This window comes from Pieris brassicae, chromosome 7 (genome assembly GCF_905147105.1).
Source record: "Pieris brassicae chromosome 7, ilPieBrab1.1, whole genome shotgun sequence".
Lineage (NCBI taxonomy): Eukaryota > Metazoa > Arthropoda > Insecta > Lepidoptera > Pieridae > Pieris > Pieris brassicae.
In genome coordinates, this window is record NC_059671.1 from 16,963,257 (window position 1) to 16,989,127 (window position 25,871).

Genomic DNA, 25,871 nt, shown 5'->3' on the forward strand with positions numbered 1-25,871 from the left:
ATATTAAAAAAATTGAACATAAATAAATCAAAAGGAGGGCAACTGGCCTTATCGCTTTCGAGCGATCTCTTCCAGGCAACCACTGTGAGTAAAGAAAAAAAAATTAATTACATAAGATAGGCAAGAAGTGCAAAAATACATGTTATACACAGTTATTAAGACAAAACTAGACAGGAACAAAAAAAAAACAAACTAAACTAAAAAGATCATACATTAAAAATAGAAAGTAAAAAAGATATTCTTAAATATTTCGGGCTTCGCGATATAAAACTGAGTTTTTTGCATGAGGTGTTGATATGAGGAACATCGTACGGCAACCTGCTAGCCATTGCTGCGTAGTAGTATTTACGCGAACAGTTTGGTTTCCATATTTATGCATTCATTGTTCATTTAATTACAATAGTTAACTACTTTAACATGTGATGAGCATGATGTAATGGTTGCAGGTACATTTTGTAGAAAAACCTTGGCGATTTAAAATAGTGACGGACAGTTTATCGCCAGTTCTTCTCCGTTCTACGCCATTATTATTATTATTATTATAATTGGTTAGAAAACTGGATCTTTTGACTTACAATCTGACAAGACAAGAATGACAAAAGTGTACATTATGTTTCCAATATGAATAAATGATATCTGGTTTTGTTTAATATCAATGATGTTTAGAAATATTTTCTACTCAACTCAACTGAAAAACGCAATAATAAATTTAGCAATAAAACGTTTTATATGATTTACAACTTATATACAGTACTCAAATTAAAACAAATACAATTCACTACGATACTGGACACATGTGTGACAAAAGATTGAGACTTTCAATAATATACATTAAAGACGAATGTGATATATTGGCCACGCACTAAAAATTTCATGTTTACGTAAACTGAATCTGTAACCCCATTCGGTTTATATTTAGATGTTTGACAGATCGTTAAACTAGATTTAGCTAACGATATATATGAAACAACTTTGTTACGACAGTAGTAAATGTAACCTAACAAAATACATTAAAGTCTGACTGCTTTTTAAATTAAGCAACTTTTAAAATTAAATACTACATTTTAAACGTCACTTGTTGAATTCTGTGAACATATTCAAAGATATATTTAATACATATATGACGATTAGAGAAGGCTTTGACGATTAAGAGAGAATGTTTAGTTTTAGATGAAAGCCTGAGAAAATATGAAACATTATAAGTTCATTCTCAATGCATACTGTTTGTACTGACAGTTTTATTGTATCCCACTTGCATTTGGAATTAATTTCGTCTAATTAACGCTTGTGTCAAGTAAGTGTCACGCACAACATAATTTATGGCTATTTTACATATTATGTAAACAGTTATACTATAGGTTAGTTAGATTTTTTTCTCCGTTTGTTCAGTGTGTTAATCTTTTTTTATGTGTATGGAAATGGGTGGAACACATGACAAGAAAAAGTAGGGGAAAATTGAATAATGTAACAAAGTGGTACCATCATTAGATGGGAAAAGAAAAAAAGACAGGTGAGGCGTTGCAAGGACAACATAAGAAGGGTGGCCGGGGTAGAATTGTATAGCAAACGACAGATTAACATGGAGACTTTTGGAGGAAGCCTTTGTGGAGGGACGGAGGGCCAAGCTAATTAGTGATAATATAAGTAAACCCTAAACTAAGTCCGGCTACTAATCCTTATGTTATTTATATATAATCATTCAACGAAACAAAAACTTTTTATAAAAGTAAAAAGCGTAATATAGACAAAATTCAATTTTAGAAGCGGCGCTTAGTAAAAAATTAAATTGAATTGACAATAAGGCGTAAAATGTGGGCCGACTGAGCCGAGATCACTTCATCGATACTATAACTTGATACTCAACGCTCTGAATGTCGCCGTGACCGGCTTTGAAGATTTATTAAGAAATCTAAACTAAAACAAGACCATAACGACTTCCTGACTACACGGCGTACGGTAAAACTGTTATTTCTTGAACACAAATGAAATCAAGATGCTTGAATTTATGTCAACCTGGAAATAAATCTTAAAACACCTTCTAACAATGTACCCTATCAAATTATAAACTATTAAAATATGTAATATGAAAAGAGATTTAATTATTATTATTCCCATTTTATACGTACACCCTACGTAACATGTCCAAATTCAGTAAGATTTCATTTCATTCACAAATTCAGAGGCTGTGGGCCTTAAAGATTTCCAGTCCAATACCAGAGGGGACTAGAGAGGGTCACTAAGTGGAAATAAGGGTCATAATCCTGCTTTTATCTACATCTCCTTGTAATCTTAGAGAGGGCCCAATAGAAAACAAAATGTAATGAAATATCTAATCGCCACATACGAAACGATTCAGATTAAAATCTTTGAATGCTATTGATATCAATAGGGAACTATTAGGAATGCGAAGTAAAAATGTTGATGGGGTTCTATATTTTGTATTTATAGAGAGCTAATGCATTAACAGTATCTAAATTCAAAATTAACTTGCAAATTTAAGGTTCCCGAAGTTACGGCCTAATTTTTTATAGAACGCGTTGCGTTGTAATTTATTTCATTTTATTTTAACTTTAAAGTGAAGAAAAATGATTATCTTAATGCAATATTAAATTTATCTGGGATATAATATATCGTACAATAATACATACTCATAAAAAGAGGATAATATATTCGCTATGTCTTTTTCGAAGGCAAAAAAGGTACTAGGAGACAATGTATGCAGTCTGCACACTTGGCCCACGTGTCTTACAACGATAACACGATAACTGTAAAAACTTGTGTATATACTTTTACATATTATGTTACTCCACATGTTGAAGGTACGTGGTTACTTAGAGTAATGATAAATAATGGTTTCACGGAGAAATAAGTTTCACACTTTGGTATTCATACTGAAAAAGTTTATATTACAAAGTGTTTTAATATTGTATTTTGTCTTTTGTTTTCTTAACCCGGAGTAGTAGTTTCTGTAAAATATACTAAATCAAATCATTTTATTTACGACTTTTTTTAAATAGGACCGATTTGTTTTGTTAAACTCGATTACATGATGAAACTATTATTGACTAGCTCTCATAAAAACTTTACTCGCAATCGTTATCCTGACTGCATCAGAACCAAATGACCTAGGATATTGAATTTTTTGTGAAGCAAAATCGAATGCTACGAAAGTAATTAAAAGTCAGTTAAAAATACGATTTCAATTACGGTGGATCTAAATCTAACAGTTTTCAGGATACCAAGGGCACACAATCCTATATACATCTATTAAATAATTTTAATAGATTATAATCGATACAGAACATTTGATATAAGCATGTGCCAATTTCCTTTTTTTCCCAGGATCGAACGTAGATATATGTCAGGGCTGCATAGTTTCAACAAAACCTTCATAAACCTTAATAAATAAACTTCAGTTCGTGTTAAAAATACTCACGTAAATCGTTTTTTTTTAATTTTGGGATTAATTCGTTCATTCTGGCCAGAAAATTGGTTTTTCACTAATAAAAAGATTACGTCATTGATGCAAATCGTATGCGTCCGTAGATTTATATGAAGACATTTATCACAACAAAGATCTCCTGTGATCTCATATTCAAATTTTATGAGTTTCATTAAGTACACAATATTATATTAAATATTTTATCTTATTGCTATAAACATTACAAAACACAAATCGCTGTGATTACATTTTCTGAAGTTTTAACACAATTGGAGAAATCACTGCAATCGGCCATAGTCACGCAACTGTCATAACCATAGACTAATATTTCATTTTTCTTTCAAAATCGTTACATCAGTACAAAAAGTTTATTTCTATTATCTATGCTCATTTTACAATTCCATTCTTAGATCATCACGTAATCATAATTGGAAATAATTTATTTTGCGTGTAAGTAAATGCTAAATTTTCATTATCACGTAAGGAAACTATCTACAATGGAGTCATGTAATCGTATTACTGACTGAGGGCGGGTAAGGACATACAACACAGGTATTATGTAACTCCGAATAGTCATAGCCATAGATTTTGTATGTAATTTCATATGTAATATGATCGTGTTAAAAAAATAACATTAAAGTCAGGATCGCTGGAAGTTATTGAGTACCGGCGCTGATACTTAGTAATGAACTTATTTTAAATTATATATAAAACCTACCAATAAATTTAATACCTTAAAATATTTTCTTATATTACGTAAAAATCGCCTATTTTAATTTCTACACTCAAAGTTCTGAATAGTAACAGTATCTTTATTGTTTTAATTCTCGCAATCTCTTTAACAGTTTTTACCTACTTCAGGTAGGTACACATAATGGTATGTGTTAACCACTAAGCCTTATGCTACAGTTAATGACGTGCTTCCATACATTATAAAAAGCAATTGAAAAACACTTAAATTTCTTTTTAAATTGATAAAACAGATAAAGACATGTGCGACCTTGAAGTGTACTCGCTTGGCTGCACTTGACGTTTCCGGTTTGTCTACTTCAAAATAAATGTATTCGTGTTAATTCTGAATATAATTATATAATTGTTAAGTAACTTTTTGGTGTATACGTGTTCAATTTGCTGCATGCAATTATGCATTTACTGTCTGCTGCTAAGACGAATATATTTAACTGAATAATTTTCTAGATGATTGAAACAACAATTACATAATTAACATGACTTATATAGATAGCATTTATGTGTTACTATTATGTATAAACAACTAATACAGTATCTACTATACAAATTTTTTTATTATATTTAAGCCAATACAAACACATTCAAAAGAAGACACTACCACCCATCTTTAAAGTCAGATCAAAGTAGTGTTGGCCTAGTGGCTTCAGCGTGCGACTCTCATGACGTAGGTTCGATCTCCGGCTCGAACTAGTGAACTTTCTATCTGTATATTAAATAATCGCTTGAGGAGCACAGGAGGCTGAAATGTGGAATACAGAAATCTGAAGCCCAGACCTCAAAAGGTTGTAGCGCCAATGATTAATTAATAGCTTATTTTTAAAATTTGTTAGAAATTGTATTAAATAATCACGATTTCATTCATATCTGAGACTTAACGTTACTAATACAACATATATATTTTCTGAAGTAAAACAAATGAACTTGTGTTCCGCAATGAACCGCAATCCGATACCCGCGAGGTCCAAGAGCCAAGCATTAATGAGAGTAATAAGTCTTGCCTCGACCTCGATTACCTGCACTAGGAACAGTACATGAACTAATTATAGCTGAGATCTTTGATTAATTCAATTTATAGATCACTTAACCGAACTAATGCAATACGTTCACTTAAATACGACTTTGTTCACTTAAATTAATAGAGTTTGTCTCTTTTAATCTCGTGTCCAACGAACCAACCACGTGTATAAGGCACATAATCATATATATCCTTAATAGAAACGAGGAATAAAACGGCCCCAGTTTTCCCCACATGCAATTTCATATACCAAATGGGAACTAGCGAAATCTATACAGGACTAATAAAGTACTACAATTGACAAGATGCAATGCATACAAATTTTGTAGTCTTGTTTAGCTGATAATTTTCAGCCTAAAGGCTAGATAAGGTAGGTCAAGTAACGCGTTCTACATCCGAAATACTGTTTGTAATAATTTGTAACTGAAGCTATCATAACATTGCATCAAAAGTATCACTTTTTTATATATGTACAAATGTTTTCTATATAGAAAAACTTTGAAACGTATATAAAATTAATTAATTGATGGCTCGAACGCATTCCCAAAGGGAAATTGTTAATGTTATCGTAATCACGATATATTAGCAAAACATAAATCCCTAGGAGATCTTAAGGACTTTTTATTGTGATGTAATTGAGTTATACCTAATAAAAAAGTTAATTCAATTTTGTTCTGAAATATTGGTTTACGATTATAGAATATCGCTTATATAGAAAACATTTGGAGAGTATTAAAGGAAACAGACCCCCTGAGCCATAAATAATGAGATTTATACGTCAGCAGAATTATTCCATTGCGTATTCAGAGCAAATATTTCAATGTAATATTCCGATGGTAATGTTTGCGAATTCATACCAAAATCATTAGCTATTATACGCGGGTTGCATACACATTCACTATTATTTAATAATATCAAGAATGTAGAAGACATAACTCATAATTCAAACAATAGTACTAACTTATTTTTTACACATGATTGCCTAAGTATAGGTCAGCACTTAATGGTTAACCACAATCTCAAGCTACGTTTTGTAACCTTTATTGAAGTGTCATCTTCTCTTGTCAATGTCAAAACACGTTGCAGAATTCGCCAAGCTGCTGTATAATTCAAAATTTATCGTTTCATGTAATCTTCAAATATGTTATATGATTTTATTTCACACTAATACTGTTTGTTAAAATAAGCACAAGCAAAAATCGAATCTAAAGAATGCTTGTAAGATATACTTTTCTTCTCAACATATGATGTGTCATTAAAATATTAAGGACCTTCAAAATGTAAACTTTATGTTGTATCAAATCATTATTATTTTTAAAGTTCCGTGTTAAAGGATTTATTAGCGATGACATAATAAAGGCCAATATAACCATTAAATGTGTGGGAAGCTAAAAACTATTTTTACTTAAAAGCTAAATTGGATTTATACGGAATATTTTCGCCAATATTGGATTTAATTTATTCCACCCGAATAAGACAATCCTAAAATATATAAGTAATGGTAGTCACTGAGTATTCCTTCATTACACGTCGTTCCCTTCCCACCTCATTTATATTTAAACTACTCAAAACCCAACTTCCTCATAGTGGGTTTTATAATAAAGTTAGCGTGTTTATACTGTTCATTACACGTACGAAGTGGGAAGGTATTGTCGTCCCTCGAGAGTGCTAATGTGCGACGCAGATAAGTAGTGCATTCATACATTACCCAGGAACTTACGCAATATGGCTGTTGGAGTACATTACTACGTGAAAGGTCCCTACTCCCTATCGACTTTGAAATAAAAACCTGCATGAAACGCGAGACGATTTTGCGTACCTATTCGAGCTGCACTTGCAATGCGTCCTTCATGCGTATAACGATCGTTACTATGATTGTAAATTTTTATTTCTATAAAGTGAATTTATCAATGATGTAGCAAGTTAAGTCACGTCAAGTCAATCAAAACAATTTTCTAAACAGACGCTTTACTTTTGCAAGAATATTGTCTATTTTTCTGTATGTTTGGGTCGAGACACGTTAATGAAAAAATAGAATTACATATTAATACATAATTGTTGCTTTCAATACAAACATTTTGTTGAAAAAGGTGGCCATTTAAAAGAGTGACGGACTGTTTATTGCCAGCTCACATTCGTTCTATGCCCTTGATTTGAGATCTGGCAGTAGTTTAATGTAAATTTAGTAGGATTCATAATTTTTACTAAAAAGTGTACATTAAGTTACCTTTACCTGTCCTTTCGTCTTCAGTCACCATGACCACGCACACTGAAAAGTACGCAATATAAAAGCTATTTTAACAAAAGACAATACTAAATACATTATATTTTTTATTAAATTTTGACAAACGCACCCTAAAAAGCATAGCCAAGAAATACTTAATAAGATACAGTACGTCGTAATAAAAATAGTATATCTCCCGCGCTGCGTAGTTGAATGTCGTGTCCTCGTATGATGGCATCATTGTGACTCATGGCTTAATGTATTGATGACATCGAGTTCAGATTTGTTTACAAACACCGTTTTTATTTGAACCAAATTGAAGGCTCAGTTACAACTTTCACTTTACCAATTGTCTTAACAGCGTCTATAATTTATCAGTTATCCGAATCTGTTAGATTTATAGACTTCGCTTACGTTTCATTATGAAGAGAAATTGTGTATCAGATTTATACATTTCGTTTTGCAATTATTATAATCTTTCCTTATTGATTAACAAATACATAAAATTTACGGACAGTAAAAATATTTAAACAAACCATGATTAACAAATTAGAATATACAGTATTTACAATTTTCTTTTGTATCATAGACATTATAAAAATTTGTAAAAATTAATAAAAATAAAATTAAAATAAATGCAAAAAGTTTGGTCCCTGTGGCAGTGCTTCTTTAAATAGTAGTTACATATTTTTATATTATTTATATATAAAAATGATTCTAGATAATAGGCAATATGATTTTGTATTAAGGATTTATTGCTACTCTATGAATCTAGAAGAAAAACCGTAAATTTGTCTCATAAGTACATTTCCAATATGGTGGAAGCAAGAATGGACTTTGACAGTTTTTATACTTTACGTATAGTAAGGAGAATCTTCTTAGAAGAGGTAATCCTCTCCATACGAATTATCGTAAGTTAATAGATTTAGAAGTACTAGAAGCAGGAATTTATCTGAGTACTTTAAGCGCTTGTATTTTCCGGTGAACATGTGTTACATTTAATAATACAGAGAGGATATCTACATATTCGTAGCTAATTCAGTTTAATTTCCCAAGAGACGGCTGAGATTCCGAAGAGCTATTTAGATTCTTGACACATAACCAGGATTTATTTATTTATCAACCATATTATGTAAATTTCACCACAAAGCTTTTTTTAATAGTCATAGTGGGCTTTAAGCATGAAGGTAACTAATACAACAAAATTTCATATGCGTCTAAAACATACATTTTCTGTTTACCACAAGTTTTCAAACCAGTTATATTTATAGTATTTTATAATAATATATTTTTAAATCCTAAAGATTTTAGAAGTACTAAATATGTATCTATGTCGGCGTTTTTACGCATAAATACAAGCGCACATAGAAAAAAGTGCATGCGAGAAATGAAAGTTTAAAGCTGTGTTCGTCCAACGACCTCATCGCGACGCCATTGTACCTCAGACTGGTGCTCATGAAATATGAATGCTTCGCCTGAAAGAACGGCTAGTTCCTACCTTGTTCGCCATAGGTACCCATAACCCCCTAATATTGACAAAAACCCTAAGGGCGATATGTGATTCGTGACATAAAGAAACTCGTCTAAATTTTATTCCTTTCTCACACGCAGCCTATTATGCAAAACCGGCCGACTCGATTCTACAATATAACCATAAAAAACAGCCAATTTACTCGCCGTAAAATGGGGTTCGTGACTTTAAAACCTGCAACTCCTTGGTAACAAATGTAGTGTTATTTTTATAAACGTGCAAAGCTGCAGACGTCAATTACAAAGCAAAAATTATTGGTTCTATGAAAGCTGGTTATTTTAATAAAACAGGTATTGAAAAGCTCATACATTAAGCGGAACCAAATTTTACGATTTATTTTCCTGACAAATAGTAATCGCAAAAATACTTATATAGTAGGTGTGTAAACTTTTATACTCGTACACTAAACACTGCAACAAATAACAAAGTACTGTCGACCAGTTAAGTTATACAGCAATCATAATTTGATAATTAAACATTTCTACAAATAAAAAGTAGTTTAAATTTAAGAACATTTCTTTCCTCAAACTTATAAAACTCAAAGTAATTATTAGTTAAAATAATATAAAAAATTAGTAAGGATGCGAAGAGTTGAGAACATTTAACTACTTACCGACCGTATTGTGTTGTGTCTGCAATCGCCAGAGATGTTGTGATAAAGGACTCGGTAATCAACACAGTGCAAATTCCCAAGGTAAACAAAGATTACGTAAACGTAATCCCACGCACGCACGTCACCCGATCGATTTTCAAACTTTCGAATACGCCCACTTACATCTTACAAAAGGCAAGGCTAAAATCCCTAGAACAGCTTCTTGAGCACCGCATCCAAAGCACAAAGTTGCCCGTGCCCTTGAAGTTGTACAGGTTATATCGATAGAGCACAACACGCGCACTGTCATGTGACAACAATCACAAATTCAAAGCTGGTTTCTTAAACTAACTGCAAATAGTCTATTACAGTTCAAAGGATATGCGGTGTCAGACATGTAAATATAATAAATAATGCGGTGTTAGCGGACTACGAAACGTAATAACAACACTCCTTCCCCACGGTAATACGATGACTGAACGATGAAGGCGCCACGGAGCGTATGGCTAGCGGCTTGTTCGGCGAGGACCCCGCGCCGCGTCACCTCCAATGCCTGCTGTTTGGTGCGCGCGCCACTCCGCACTCGACGCTTTAAAACGAAAACAATCACAAGCAGCATCAAATAAAAATGAAAATAAACATTATGGGATACGCATTTCACTGAAATATAAACATACATATTGCATCCGTTTCCGACTACGGGATGATTGATGACGTTTCAGTTAACTAATCAACTATGATTTTCCTTTTTTCCAGTATCGTTAGTTATTCGTTCTGTTCAAGATACTAAAGCTAAGATGATTGAACAGCCTAGAGATAGAAAAAAAAAGTGTATATACGATAAATATTTTTTATTAATAATAATTCATTGACGCTACAATTATTTATAGGTCTCAGCATCAGCTTTTGCATCAAAATATCTAATGAATATATTTAAAATATTAGGCACGTATGAATCTATGCAAGTCAAATTTTATAAACTTTCAATTATTCTCAGTTTGACTGTGCTGAATGTGTATAGATTACTTAATTGTTGATGAGCTCATTTTAAGACGTCACATTGCATAAAAAGCAAAATGTACGCCAAATAAAAGGATGAACTTATGTACAATGTACATTGAGTGAAGTGTAGAGCTACTCAATAATGTCACGGACAGAAGTGACGGGAATGTAACCATCGTAAACAGAACTTAGGGTGTGTGTGTTAATACATGTGGTGTTTTTTTAGAACCCAAATTAATAATAAACTTAAGTTTTTATTTTATATACATAATAGAATATGATACTTTATTATTTGTTTACAAATTTAACATAAAACAGAAATGACGCCTCGCGCCTCGACAAAGTCCAATTGGTGATCCCAAATATTTGTTTTTATTTATTAATACTTCATTTCATTTATTGTACATATATACATTTTGTATATTTCTAAATTTAACTGTTACTAGACGTCAAAATATATTTCTAAATTAAGTCCATTTTACAATTAAAACTATAAATTAATTCATCTTAAACATACGATAATGCTTAATATCTGATTAGTCACTTTTGTCCCAGCAATAAACTTTAACCTTGACCCCATGAATTTATCAATGTTCCTTAGGGATACAACCCAGATCCTAGTAAATTCATTTATTGAGATCTATACATACACCACTTTAACACGCAGTGGCAAGCGAAAAATTTTCCTGATCAATGTAAAAACTTAAAACTATGTATCTACACTTTAGGAAGTACTTTTAAACTCTATTTTGATATCTGTGATTAACCTTTTCTACCAACGCAAAACAATTGTTGTTTCACTAGGTATCGAACCAGTTTGTCCATATATATTGGAATCACTGGTAATAAATTATGATACTGATACCATAAAACAATCCATGCCAGTCGTGTCTCTACATAAGATGTTCATTACAATAATGTCTTAAATAAAACAGTTAAGGGTGTAGTAATTAAGGTAACGAATAGCCAGGTAGACCTGTAGAAGACAGGTAGCGATGTATACCATCTCAGGGTAGCCTACTAACCTCGGTTCCAAGAAACGACCACTCACCGGCTCAGTCATTAGCTTATAAGAGGCGAATTACCGCGCGTTTCCCACAGTGTGCTTTTAGAAATAGCGATGTTTATAAATACAGTTTAGGAATTATTTGTTACGGTGGAAGTAAGGAATTGACGTTGATATACATTTGACTATAGTGTATGGTTATATCTAGAAAGGAAATAAAGATAAAACAGACCATTTACACATGACACTTACAGAGTATTTGAAAAAAAAATCGAAGGAAGTTTAGGGCAATGACATTATAGTAAAAATTAAAGACAAAAATATATTATAATAAATATAAAATGTATTATTGCAAAAACAATTTATATAATTTACATAGTTCAGTATCCCAAAGCGAGTGTAACTAAAAGTCCCTAAAAATGGAATAATTTATTAAAAATTGTAGAGCAGTTTTAAAATTATAAGAAATTTTAAAAATAAATATTTCTAAATACAACATGAACTGTTCTCTTATTTTTAACCAGCCAGGAACTTTGATGTATATTATATTTAGCCGAAACATATACGTCTCTCCAAAGGCAATTAATATGTTACGCTTAATGAAGTTATGAGTGTGTATTTCCGGTTTATGTAATTTAAGATACAGACTATACTTGAACATATTACATATTAATTTTTACTTATACATTGACATTATCATATATATTTCGTAAGCGTATAAGCTCAGATTATATATAATGTTAATTTAGTGCCGCAAATATTATTTGAAACAAAAAATTTGATCAGCCTTCATTGCAAATCAGAACAAATATTGTTTCGTCTGGAATAATGGAATAATAATATAAGGCCGGCAACGCACTCGCGAGCCCTCTGGCATTGAGAGTGACCGTGGACGGCGGTATCACTTAACATCAGGTGAGCTTCCTGCCCGTTTGCCCCTTCTTCTATAAAAAAAGGCATAGTGAAACAAGCGTTTCATTGAGTCAAAGGACTTTGTGCACTGTATACAGTGTTTTTGTTAACACCACCTGGATATATATAAAGAGAGAAGAAATAATAGATAGTAAAATTTGCTAATGTTTATATGTACTAACAAAACTCCACCTAATCAGATATAAACACAAATTTATAAGGCGCAAAATACATTTTATAAATCCGAATTAACTACATACCAAAGACAATTTTTGTAAAAACACTATAGATTAAATATTAAAATTTTGTTCCGTAACCATACGTTTATCATAGACAAGTAGAAGTTAGTGCTTGTTAAGCGCACAGCCACCCTAAGTCTTAAATTAATATGTCAACATAGGCATCACTTGTTATTGCATATCTAACAGAGTGATTACGTGATTAGAGCACTAAGCTCGTTACAAGCACATCTCTGGTTCTTATTAGCATCCATTTGTGATTTTAAATCGTATGATGTTACCTTCTAACAATTATGTGATAAAAAGATTCAGGCATTAAGGCCAAGGTCCAGAAAAGAGGCTTCCGTACGTCAAAATTCAATTGACATACAAAATATGTCGAGATATTGGAAAAGGGTTTACCGATGTGCATTTTCGTAATTTTAAATCAAATAAATTATCTAAAGTATATAATATAATATAATATAATATAATATAATATAATATAATATAATATAATATAATATAATATAATATAATATAATATAATATAATATAATATAATATAATATAATATAATATAATATAATATAATATAATATAATATAATATAATATAATATAATATAATATAATATAATATAATATAATATATATAAGTGAATTACAATTTTCACCAAACATTTAGAGCGCGCGGAAGTTTATGTTATATCTAGTTTACCGGTGTGGCATTGGTTATCTAGACAAACATTAAATAATCTTCTAATTAAACGTCATTAATTCTATGCAAACAGATCGCCAGCTCTCATCTCATCTGTAGACCATTTCCTGTGCAGACGGGACTGAGACGTCTACACTAACATGTGTATACGGATGTCCCTTTTGATTGCGACGGTTGTATTATTTTACTTTTGTAGAATATATTGGTATACCTGTATTTGTCTCCTATATGAATATGTTTCCCATTTTTTTATACACCACATTTATATTGCTCTGCGACGCCCGATCAGTCTATTATGTTTTAGATATGTAGGACTCGCGCTATGTTCTAAATTTGATTCTTACCCTTATTGAACAACTACCTTGGAAGATATCTAAATATAAAATAGATTATTTTAAAAAAAAGCCTCATAGGGAATAAAATATAAAAATGGGTATCCGTGGTTTGCGATGACTGCCCTTTTTGGGCGTACCGTAGGCACGTTTAGCCCTCTATTAAAAAAAATAGTTTTTGTATGATGCCTTTATTTAGAGAAATCCGTGATTGTTAAGTTCCTAATACGACGAATATTAATAAGATTTACAAGTATTTAGAATATCGAGCCTACTAAACTTTGCAAAATACTGAAAATAAATATTTATAATCTGTAGTATTAAACTGAATCTCAACGCATCATGTCAATCTTTAATTAAAAAAAAATGTTTAGATACGCCATTTACCGACAATAGCTATAGGTCATAATGTCAGGCAATTATTAAAATAAAAGTATTCACTGTTAATCTATTGATTTATACATTATTATAATAATGTCATACTCATAATATGTAACAAAGGTGACACATATTACACACAGATAAAGCACGTTCAGATCGTGTATTCGTAAGATTTCGCAAACATAAACAATTTTAATCTTTACAACGCGTAAAATCAAAAATTACCTAAGATGTTGTATAATTATGATTAAATTATTCTGAAATTGTGTTATGAAAACAGCTACCACAGCTTGATTAGTCACGTTTATTCAATGCGTTATTAGTTGCTGGTTTATTTATTGATTTATATTAAAGGAAAAGTCCTCTGCATGCCTAAGGGGCTAGATTTAAACAAGAAACAATATTGCAGCTTCCACCATGCATCAATGATGAATTATGATTGTTTACGTGGATATCATGTGTAATGAGTACAGATCAGAAATAATAAAAAAAATTGTTCAGAACTTACATAAAACAGTCAGGTCCAAGCGAAGTTCATTCTTTGTAAATAGGTGTAAAATTAAAAGTTGTCATTGAAAAATAATACAATATAGACCTTAAACAAAGCGTCGTATATCAAAACATGCAGGTAAATCGTTGTTTGCATTTATTCAACAAAAATAACTTGTTTCTTAACTGTTGTTCCATTGTACTCCGCTTTCATTCATCTTAAACCTATTCAGAAGTTTAATTCTCCAAGCCCCAATGCTGGAGCGGAATCATAAAATTTCAAACTAGTATTCCGCTACAGCTTTGTCCGTAATGTCTTCTATGGGTATTTGGTTAGAAGAACTCTTAAGTACTTTTGTAATAATAATACCCTAATTCAATTTGGAGATTTTCCGCTACAATTGACATGAACGGCACAAGTGCAGTTAAGTTTTCAGCTCTTATCCGGATATAGCGAGACTATTTTAAAAACAAAATAAACTTTTGTTAATGTTCAAAACAAAGGAATGTTTCCTATTAGTGAAATTTACTAATTACATTGTTCAGAGTGAATTCCAGTTGGTATTAAAAACTCCGCCAAAAATTAATTGTATCCTATTTTATTAGTAGCGGAAAAATTATCGGTGTCTATCTGGACAGTTTCCCCTAAGCAACGTCGTAACTCGTAAATAAGGGCTAAAGGAAGACTATTTAACTTAAGCTCGGGGAGATGTTAAACCATCAATGAAGCCTTCGTAATAAAAGGTACTACAAAAAAACCTTTATCAACAAGCCGCACACGTCAATAAATGGTTTTCTCTTTGTAAGAGAAACCATCACGCTTAGTTCTTAATTTATCCTTTTGTCTCAAAAGGCCGTACGCATACCTTTTTTAGATGTTTTAGTGACAGTTATAGGTTAGTATGTACAAATTTAATAAGTATATAAGTTTATCCTACTTTAAGTTGTGTCGTAAAGTTATTTTTATACAACTGTTTTTTTTTAATAATTGCGTAAGTTTTGGTAGCTTAAATTAATTTAGGTGGGTACTTATAACATAGAATCATATATTCACATAATTCAATATTTGATGGTAAATTATCATAATCCGGACATTGACATCATAGAGTCTATGTATATCCTATACATAATAACGCTAAAGTTCTGTATCTGTAAACACTTTTTACTTAGTTATAAAACAACCTTAAAGAAAATGTCAACAGGTTGGCTTGTTGCTGATATAACAGAAAATATGACCATAATAGTATCATAAAATCTGCGCTGCTAGATATAATTTAACCGTAAGTACCACGTTTAGCTATCGTAAACTCAAGCCCGAAGCGATCTAGGTGAAGTAATAACATAGACAAGCTGAAAAATGCAGCTTTGATAACCTTTTTTATTTGTCTTTGGTTTGAAGATATAAATAAAATTACCTGTAATAACAGTTGATCCTCCCGGATTAGTGGTCGAAACACACAGAGTTTGATTACCGACGAAACAATGACGGTTGAGGATGAGTAAATATAAAATTCTCACTACCTTATATAAAAACTGACGCAAATTGTTATGCAATCATATAAATAATAGTAAAGTTTTTAAACTCGTTGTCACCAATTCAGAGAATAGCTATACAAAGTGAGAAAAACGAATCCAATTCAATGAAATATTTTTAAATTAATTAACGTGTTAAAACTTGAAATGTACGTAAAGAAAAAAAAACATGAAAGAAGACGACCCGGCCTCTTTAAGATTTACGCAATGAATGGATCTCGGCATATGCTCGTTACTTTCAAAACATAATTGGAGACTTCGCCGACACTTCCTATTCCGCTACGTATTTTAATATATTTTTTCTGCTTATCTGTTTTAATTATGCACTCTTTTTAGTTTGTTCAGCCTGGTACTTCCAGGACAAGTTTAGGTTTTGCTCACACTTATCAGGAGTTAACTTACACAATCTCAGGACCAATTTGGGTCTTATTATCCACCATCAACATCAATTTTTAATACGAAAGGATTTTTACAGATTTTTGTTACTGCGGCTTACGTTTACGGGGGACTTTTTCTGTGCTTAAATATATATTTCTTCGTTGGAAACCAGTGTTATTGATCTAATAACTTCAACACTTCTCAAAAGTTGAATGTTTTATTCAGAATGCCACAATCTTTTTGAAAAATAATAAATTGTTAACTTTGAGGCGATTGTTGCGAGCTTTTGAAACGAGTGCATTCGTGAAAGTTAAAAGGTTGTGACTTTTCAATAGTTGACTTTATATATATTAGCGATATGATAAGTGTATTATTATATGTAACGGTAAAAACGTTGTTACTGAGTCCTTATCACAACTTTACAACAATGATGACTTTCGTGGTGTATTTGTATACAACAACAATTAAAGTATCAATCGTGCCAGGAGATGTTCTTGGGGGGTCAAACATAAATTGCCACAAACTGACATATAAACAGCATGCCACGTGTCATGCTCGTTGGAGTACAGATACTGTTGACGAATCACTATCAAAACTAGCAGAACTATGACCAAACGGAAAATCTGCTAGATGTATTAAAATAATTTTCACATATGTCCTCAGGCGTGTGCCTGATATACAGACACACCCTTCTAACACTCACTCACACACGCGTATATACCCTCTCCCACTATCACACATACACACACTCACGTACACACACGCTCACATACACACACCCATACAACTTTATTTCTACTAACTCCTAACTAGTTGACTGCTTTGTTTTACTTTCCTTATTTAAAACGTTAAATTTGTTTGCCTACCCATATATGTATGAACTTTTTGTTACCACTCAATATGACTTTGCTGTGAATGGAAGCCTAGTTATCTATATCACAGGTTCTTACCTAGTTTGGAAGCCAATCTCCCAATACCTTTTCAACTGTAATCTTATGTATTGTTGTAAATGTTATATGGGATAAATAAAAAAAGGTAATCGCGTAATTACTCTTTTGTTTTACATTCTCAGTCACTCACGTTTGTCACTCTTCTTCCAATATCAATTCCCTACTATAAGCTATGAATATTTTACTCTAGACAAAGTTACATTAGAATTAGAACGAAGGTATATTACCTTAGTATATTAGGAGCAAATATAGTGCATTCGACAAATGGAAAGCGTAATTGAGCGGCGCAGTAAGTAGACGTAAGTCTATTAAAGCTTTAGCTAACTTCCAACATTGACCGTAGTTCATGAAATACGTTGAATAGTTCGAAATAATACCTTACAATGTATGAGTAAATCTAAAATACTGTGGACACTACTACTTATACAACGGCCGTATTTTGGTCATTAACTGGGTGTCAAGTTACGTCTAAAAATTATATTGCGTATTATTATTTTGTGTATAAAAGTTTTTGATTATTTCTGTCAGCCCGTTATATAATCAAAGGCAAAGAAAAGGTAACATATCTAGTTTAGCCTTTAATTAGCTTTCTCTAGCTTTTATAAGTTTAATAAGTGGTCTCCCAATTGGCCGCAACAGAAATCCTGAACGTACATTGTAATCGTATTTCTGAATCATAAAACCGTGTGTAATTTTGCGACAAGGCATAACATTTTGTATGTTACGTCCGACAGACGCTTTCTGTCCGTGAAGAAAAATAGGACGGGTGCCGAGAATAAAATAAAATGGGACTATGACCTCAAGGGACGTCTTCACCCTATTCCACAAATCTTGCATCACTTAACACGATCTATGATAACCGCATCATACATGTGCGGCTATCAAGAGGGGATATGTAATAGCTGTAATATAAGGAACTTTGTTTGTGAGCATTTCTTTTACCTTTTTCTTGTATTTGCAGAACCAAAGAGTATAATACATATAAGAACTAAAAAACTCAAATAACGCAATAATATTTTATTTCATTTATACAATTGTAAGACCTCTTCCAGCCAGTAACGCAGGGTATCGTTTTGGTAATGGGTAAATGGGTTTGGTAAATATTCTATAAATGCACACTAATTATACTTTAAAAAAAATTGACAATCTCTAATCGTTGCCCAAAATACCTACCGACGGAGCCTAGCCCCGCGTTTGGTTGGCGAAAGAACGCCGACATTTTCCCGCGTAATTACTCGAGAAAAAACAACCAATCGTGGGACTAGTCAATAGAACTGTTGTCTGTTACTTACAAAATTACATTAAATATCTATCAATTTTATCTATTTTACGTACTTACAATTTAATGTATTAATAATACAACTCATATATTTATTCAATTACCTGATTTATAACAAACTTGTATTTATTGTAAAAATAACCGGATATTGTTGTATAAAGTATCACAGACCAAGCGGTTTCTGTGATTGGCTAGCGTCTTCGCGGGAAATATTGAGGGCAATCGTATTTATAGTAGATATATTAACGTATACGTCCTACAATTTAAGTACACTGTTTTATCTTAAACGCATATGATATTCCTTCTTGTCATATTATACCTCGTTACTAATACCTTGTATTCGTTGTCTTTGGTATTAGTTAGGAGCACAAAGTACATTAAATGTTAGGAGTAAATGGTAAATATATTGTGCGTCTGGTAGATACTAACAGTGGAAGTTGGAACTTGCTTTAAACATTAAAGGACAGTCCCTATGTTTCAAGCAGCAATGCACATCTGGCAGTGTGTGTCCATGGACAACGGTATCACTGAACACCAGGTGAGCCTACTGCCGGTTGGTATTCCATTTATAATTGAAAAAAAACTTAAATAAAAAAGCGAGCGTAAACCTTGGCCTCTAAATTGGAAAAAAAATCAATTTAAAAGTAAGTAAGGAACAAACTTTCGAATCGAATACACTTTCATCTGTTTATTTAACCGTTATGATTAGAAATGTTAAAATGCATTTTTACTTTATTGTAAAACATAACTTTTATAATACTATTTACATGAGTTAAAGTTGAGCAGTGTTGGCCTAGTGGCTACAGAAGTCGTAGGTTCGATCCCCGGCCGGACTTTCTTTCTATGAGCGCATTTAACATTCGCTTGGTTCGCTTGAACGGTGAAGGAAAACATCGTGAAGAAACCGCCTTGCCTTAGACCCAAAAGTCGATATGAGTCAGGCACAGGAGGCTGATCACCTAGTTGCCTATTAGATTAAAAAAAGACCATGAAACAGATACAGAAACCTGAGACCCAGTCCTAAATAGGTTGTAGGGCCTTTGATTTATTTTTTTTATTTTACATAAGTTAAAAGGTTATATTTAAACGAAAATATTTTCTTCTGTTATTATAACATTATGTCTAATATGTTGTTCCAATACAGGTGAACCATAAATCTCTAAGGAATTTCTGAAGCTAGAAGGGCTATTATTCAAACTGGCAGCCCGAGGTGTATGACAAATGAAGAGTGCAGCGGTTGGAAGACGGCGAAGCCAAATAAGATTTACAGATTACCTTTAAAATCACGTTAGGAAATAAGAATTTTTATTAAATCTATATTGGACTACGAAGATATTTTTTGGTTAATTTTTTTCTTCGCACTAGTACCTTGGCGAGCTCATAGATGAATTGGACATTCACGTGGTCTGATGGTAGGTAAAAATTTTCTTAACTTTATATTTCATATTTTGTCCCATTGTTCATATATGATTTCATACATTATTACTTAAATAAGGGCCTAGTTGCTTGTGAATAAAAATAATCCAATATTAATTGACCAAAAGAAGCTTATATACTTGATATATAAGCGATATTCTTGTAGTTGTATTGTTTAAGTATTTTATTTTTTCACTTGTCCCAAATTTCGTCCTATAAGTTGACCCTAAATTTCTCGGAAACTCATGTCCAAATGATCTGATTTATTTTATTTTATTCAGACACTTTAGGTAGGTGAATAATGTTGACTGTTGAAGTCGCTTTTGTTTTTCTATATTATTTAAACGTATGTGAAATAGTTTGACCGATTATACAACTGTTTTGGAACCGTGTGATATGTTGTTTACATAATATATTAAGACATATGCCCTCATCAGTGAGTTTACACAGGTTGAATGCTGGTTAAGAATTCCAAATTCTCAAGTTTTGTATACGTCCATTACATCAAAATTGATAAGGGAAACTTTGTCAGCTGTCAAAGGGATCGTTACGTAAAAGTGTTAAGGAGATTATAGACGCTTTCCCACAAGAAAGTCAGGAAAGTGAGTGACAGCTCACCAATTAACAATTGATTTTATCTGGTAACGTCTATTAACCTTAAATAATATCAAAATCTAAGTCTTTTTCTGGTGGATGAAACTTTTGTTAAGAAAATGTACAAAAATATTAAATTCAGATTGCAGTAATAAATGTTTGGATTTTTTTACTCTATAGGTACTTTTATTACTTATTTGATAGTAATGTACGGGTCTTAACGACCTTAAGGGCATGAAACGAACTTATAATAAGACGTTGGAAGAAAAACTATCGTGATTGCCATAGTAACCATTTTTTCAAAACATTATACGGAATTACAATCGTAACCATGATAATAAACGCTGACTAACCTTTTACAATCATAAAAGTGCAATACATATTTACAAAAACGTAACGCACGTATCAATAATAAACAAACGTGTTTGCCTACATAAGACAAACATTACTGATTCCATCACTCTCCTATCATACAAAGAACAAATATCCAGGTTATTTTTATTCCTACAATTCCAATTAACATTCAGCGACGTTTGAATGGTGTCCCATATTTTTCAATCCTTCAGTACAATACAATCAAAGTTCCGACAAACTTTTAATTACATTGTTGAAAATCAATTGACGCCTGACCTAAATTTGCATCGGAAGAGCTTAGCATAATTACATTGCAATCTTAATAATTTCATTCGATCTCCAGCTTTTGATTACAGGCATTGACAAACTTAGGTGCACAGACTTCTAGTTCCTATCAGTTTCTAGATAACATCAATTCAATTACTTTAAAGGAGTGAAATTCTACAGTATCTTTCAAAGGATTTATGGGTCATGTCCATTCTATTAATATTGATATCTTTTCTCGAGCTGACTTATTTTAAAATACTTTTATATGGAACACGTGTTGGCCTAGTAAAAATAGTGCTAATAATGATTTGAATCAGTTATAAAATAGTCAATAATGAACAATGAGAATGCAAAATTGGAAAGAAATCATATTATATATTCTTGATATAAATAATCCCTAATATGAGCTTTTAACATTAAAAGTCCTTATACATTAGGTATGGATTGGGATGGCAGAAACCCTGAACAAGATAACAATAGAATGTATGGAAATAAATCAAAATCAATATTATACGCTCGACTGGTTTGAGAAGCTACCTACTACATAAATACTTTATATACTTACATATATTTGTACAAAGAGTTAAAGTAAATAATGAGAATGCTTCACACAAAAGATTTCTATCGAACTATGCTTAGATTAGTAACTCTCGTCACTTACACAATATATCGATAACAAGTCACAAAGGTATATAAAATATTGTAATAGAATTTTACATTCTTAAGTATAATATTAAATGTAGTTATATAAATAAATTATGGGAATGACGTAAGCTCACGCTTGGTGACGTGGTCAATTGTATGTCAGCAAAGGTCACTAATCTTTCGTTGAATAGACGAGTGCAACACCAAGGATGTCGCCTATACGTCATCTTCAAGAAGTAATTCACTTGGAGTAGAAAACATAAAAAGAAAATCTTTAATCATAAACTTTTGCGTAAGGGATTTGACACAATCTTAGATAGCCAATAATGCATTCTGAGCTCAATCTATCTTATCCGCTTCATAAAACTTTCTGAGGCAAGATACGAGGGATCAACTTCGAATAAGTTTCCTCAGAAGCCTTTGGTAATCAATTCAATTTTTATCAATGTATCTACTTTCATCTATCTGATTAGAGATTGTTCTCTACACGATTCATATTAGATACTTTTACCTCTTTTAATTATTTAAGACGCTACACGCCTCAAAACTTATTTATTTATTGAACAACCGATACCAAACAAATAACAATATATAAAAAGAAATGCCAGATATGATTCAGAGAAGTGTAAGAATTTTTTTTTATTAAAGTACGAGGAGAGAACGCAAGAAAAACAAATAATTTTTAAAGGACATTTACGACGAATACAAATTTATTATTTTTAATTTAGTTATGTGAATTTATTTCCTTAGAATTGTACAATCGTTATTTATTTAGCTATACAAAGTGAGAGCCATTGTACCTAGATAAGTTTCGAAAGTAAAGTAGAATGCTACTATATTGTCTAACATAAATTATTATTCGTAGCGTCTCTTAATAAATATATATTTTATTCTAAAAATCACGCATACATTAGTAATTTTATAAATACCTGAAAGCCGTAAAATTCATAAGGTTTGTTTGTTAAGGGCGTTATTTTGGGATACGTATTATTAGAAAATATAGTTATCCGTCAGTTATAATTGTGTTCTACCGTACCCACTTACCAAGAAAACGTATGAATAATATATATAATGAGAAGTAAATAAAACCCGGCTAACGTTGGCTCACGTTCTAAGCTAAATTAATGCACAAATTTAAATTTAATTTTCAACCACCTCGTTAAGCGTATTATGAAGTACGAATCACATTTTTTTGCAAACAACAGTTTTAAATAAAAAATATCTAACAGCATAATTAATATACCTAAATATACATTTCTAAAAATCTGTATAAAATTATGTTAATAACGTAACTTTTCAAAATAGGGCAAAACACAATTTTACCGCGTATACTTAATTAATTCTATTTTATTTATTTGTTGAATTCCTAATATTACAAAAAAATATCGCGTAATCACACCGGTTTTGGAGTCGCAAATCTGTTTACCAGAGTAAAGTTTTTCATTATCATAACAAGGGATGAAGTTGGCGTCCACACGCAACATCGACAAGGCTTACCAACACCACCCTGAACCCAAACTGTTGGTGTCTAATAGTAAGAACTACTAGCCCTTGCCGACAAAAAAGACCCGTAGAAACCCTGACACGTCTTCGGATCCGGATGATCCAATCACTGTAGCCAATAACAAACAAAAGCCGCCCGCGCGGATTAGGGTAAAAAAACCACCTTCACCGTGGAGGCGACTCACTCCATTGAGCTTTGGTCATGCATTTCGTCAATGCGGATTCCACTTTTTTTAAATTATGACCGATAAATATAAAGCAAGTTAGTAATTAACATTCTGTGCCTATCAACACGAAACAGATCATACTTCATAGATCATATGTAGGTTGTATTCGGCGTATAACATTTGAACTCTAATTGAAATAAATATTCATTAGGAATTTATCATAAATGAAAAAAGTTTTCGGCAAAGTTAAACACCTGCGAATTGTACCCTTATTCTAAGGTATGGTAATAAATTCTCTTAAGACACCCCACAAAACAAAGTTTTGTTTGTCCTTCTGAATTTTGTTAAGAGGTTTTGGGATAATTACTTTATTAAAAAACTTTTCACTAAAAAAGTTTTAATGGTTGTGGAGACGGCTGACTTGACAACGGAAAAAATAAAACATCTGCTATAAACGCAATTTTACTATTTATTTAATAAAAATGGGTACCTGGTATACACTACGAGTTAGGTACAAGCACAGGGTATAATAACACTCTTTCGATGTTTTAACACATCTAAACAAGACGCCCTATACTTAAATCAGAATACTCACTCTTGAAACTCCGAACTTCTTTTGCCGGTACTCGGAACTAGAATATACGATCCATTAGTAAAAAAACTTTTTTTATATTATGAATGTGAACCCACATAGATCTTTTCTTAGTACCTAAATAATATACTAAGGTTAAGACTAAATTATTATAATTATTACAGGTATAGAAAAACATGTTAAAACGTTATTTATTAATATTAAACTTTCATATAAACTAAACTGCAGTAATGCAAAGGATATTTTACATCACTGAACTGCACTGTTTAATGCTGGGTAAATGTTTCAAGGCATGAAAGGTCCCATAATCACGCGTCGACGGAATAACTACCATAAACTTCATAAAAGGAAATTGCTAAAGACTGCTATTTAAAACCGAAAGAAAATAGGCCATTTTCAAGACATTAAATAATACAAAAGTTCTTTTAAAAGGTATAACCGACTTTTAACTTAAATTGCCTTGCAACTATCTAGGCCATTTTTGGTCTCTTAATTAGTTTTAACTTCACAAATTTAATAAAATATTGAGGCTTAACGAAATCATAAGTCTTGCTTCTAAGGCGCATTATGTCAAGAGGCATTACGGGAATTTCTTTAACTTACTTATTTCTAAATCAGATAATCAGAGTAACTGACTCCTCACATTCTGACGTCAGACCATAATACTCATTTAAAAATGAGCTTTCCAAACCGGCCCAGGCATTCGAGTAACCCCGAAAACTTCCACAGTTTTGATGGAATACATTTATACGTATCACTCATTAAAAACTGATCAGTACTTTTGTTTTTATCATTATTTCCATTTATGACAGAACTTTGGGACCGACTACGTATATAACTATACTTTAAAATATATATATATATATATATATATATATAGGTTAAGTATATAAATAGTTTATAGTACTGGTAATATTGTCTACCCAATATGTAACAAAGCCCGCTTCACATAATAGTCATTTTGGTAGACAATGATAGTAGAGAAAGCGGCTTATCGAATTCAAGCAGGTTGCTTAGAGAAATGCGACGTTCATATATTCCGCTTAAGGGTTGCTACTTGGTACCACAGACATAAAATTATAGAAAATTCACAGAACTTGAGTATAAAATAACTTTAGGAGCGCGATGTATCTTTGTGTACCTGCCAGACTATTCTTCTCAGATATCATTATGGTTTCACTTGACGGGATCCTAAGAGCATTCTATTGCCACACACGCTATAGCTACAAAGCCCTGAAAATAGTAGGACTCTATTTATACTTACTTGTGCGCAACTCTTTGGTTCCATTTAAGCCAAAATGTTAAATGTATAAGAAATTAGACATGTTTTAGACTTATAAATAATTAAATGTCATTCAAATTATATCTATTTAGTGAAATATTACCCTTAACTAACACGTTTAAGTATCAAGTTCTATGTTCAATGTATACGAATATATATATTTTTTCAATCCTTTCATAGAATTCAGTGAATGACTCTATTTTTAAGTCTTCATCAAATTAACTGATTGCTGGACGTGTAACTGTAACAAATAGGTCAGCAGCGGATTCCTTTTTGAAATGAAAGTCTCCATCATGT

The 25,871-nt window shown here is 31.8% G+C and overlaps 1 protein-coding gene across 9 annotated transcripts in view; it reads right to left on the reverse strand.

Moving 5' to 3' along the window:
• The window catches only part of LOC123712094, a 121,590-nt gene extending 111,551 nt beyond the window's left edge, over positions 1–10,039 (reverse strand). For 5 of the 9 annotated variants that reach the window (XM_045665043.1, XM_045665038.1, XM_045665042.1 and 2 more), the window contains exon 1: positions 9,576–10,039. The gene's annotated coding sequence lies outside the window, so the exon portion shown is untranslated. The remainder of the gene's footprint in view (positions 1–9,575) is intronic. The other 4 variants (XM_045665045.1, XM_045665040.1, XM_045665044.1 and 1 more) reach the window with 1 other exon arrangement.
• Positions 10,040–25,871: the final 15,832 nt, after the last annotated feature.